Source organism: Tupaia chinensis, unplaced genomic scaffold (genome assembly GCF_000334495.1).
Source record: "Tupaia chinensis unplaced genomic scaffold, TupChi_1.0 Scaffold143921_1, whole genome shotgun sequence".
In the NCBI taxonomy this organism is placed as follows: Eukaryota; Metazoa; Chordata; class Mammalia; order Scandentia; family Tupaiidae; genus Tupaia; species Tupaia belangeri.
This window is the reverse complement of record NW_006203772.1, coordinates 614,225-615,423: the sequence shown is the minus strand read 5'-3', so window position 1 is coordinate 615,423 and position 1,199 is coordinate 614,225. Positions and strand designations below refer to the sequence as shown.

The window sequence follows — 1,199 nt, the reverse complement described above, 5'->3', positions numbered from 1 at the left end:
AATTTTTTAGAGGTTTTTGCTATAGGGCACTTGCACTCGCCAGAAAGACAGAGAGAGACAGAGAGACAGAAAGAGAGAAATCACCCCCTGGGGGAATGGCCACGCCGCAGTCCCTTCTCCTCCATTCTCCTCTCGGGATCTTGGGCACGCAGGCACAGACGCCCAGCATGAGTTTAAGCCACCGGGTCCGGGACTCGAACTGCGGTCAACTGTGGGAGTCCAACAACATAGCCATTATGCAAACTGCTGGTCCCCCAAGTAAATAATTTTTTAAAAGAATTATTTTTATTAACTTTATTTTTTTAATTCATTTTAATTTGACCAGAGAGGGACAGGGAGAGAGAGAGAGAGAGAAAGAAAGTGACAAAGCAAACTGCCATGTCTGGGACTTGAACCACAGTCAGCCATGTGGGAGTCCATCGCCCTTAACCATCACGCAACCTGACAGCCCCAGCTATTGTCCTGTTTCATAAAATGAGGAAACACTTGCAGCCTGCAGGTGGCATGGTGGTTAAGGTGGCTAGACCCTCACATGGCTGACCATGGGGGGAAACACTTGCAGCCTGCAGGTGGCCTGGTGGTTAAGGTGGCTAGACCCTCACATGGCTGACCATGGGTCGAGTCCCAGAACTGGGAGCTTACTTTCTCACTTTCCTTCTCTGTCTCTCTTTGGTCAACTTCAAAAAAATAATGATGACAATGAGTAAAATTTAAAAAAAGAAGAAGAAACATGTGAGGCACATGGAAGTGAAGAGACTTGCCCGAGGTCAGTGTTTGAGCTAGAACTAGGACTTGAATCCAGACTCCTACACGGAAGCTCTCCTCTTTGCACTGCTTCCCATTGACCTTCAGGAAAGGCAGACCTGGGTGGCTGCAATAGGGCCCGACTACCAGATGATCCGGGTTAGCCTCTGTGTTGGTGACCGTGATGAGTTAGGGGGGACAACTTGAGGGGCCCGGAAGAGCAGCGAAAAACAGACAAGACAGGCAGAGCCTGGAAAGTCTCGAAGGGGGCCAGTCGGTGGTGTAGTGGTCGAGGCAAGTGGATCCCACATGGGTGACTGTGCATTTCAAGTTTTCGACCCAGTGACTTGAGAAACATGCCAGGTGTCCAAAATCCCAAAAGTCTGAACATAGGCATTATATATTTTTTATTTTATATTATTTATTTATTTTGGAGAGGTTTTTGCTATAGGGTG

At 47.9% G+C, this 1,199-nt stretch overlaps 1 pseudogene; it reads right to left on the bottom strand.

Moving 5' to 3' along the window:
- LOC102476031 (adrenodoxin, mitochondrial pseudogene) overlaps nucleotides 1-256 on the bottom strand; it is a 933-nt pseudogene extending 677 nt beyond the window's left edge.
- Nucleotides 257-1,199: the final 943 nt, after the last annotated feature.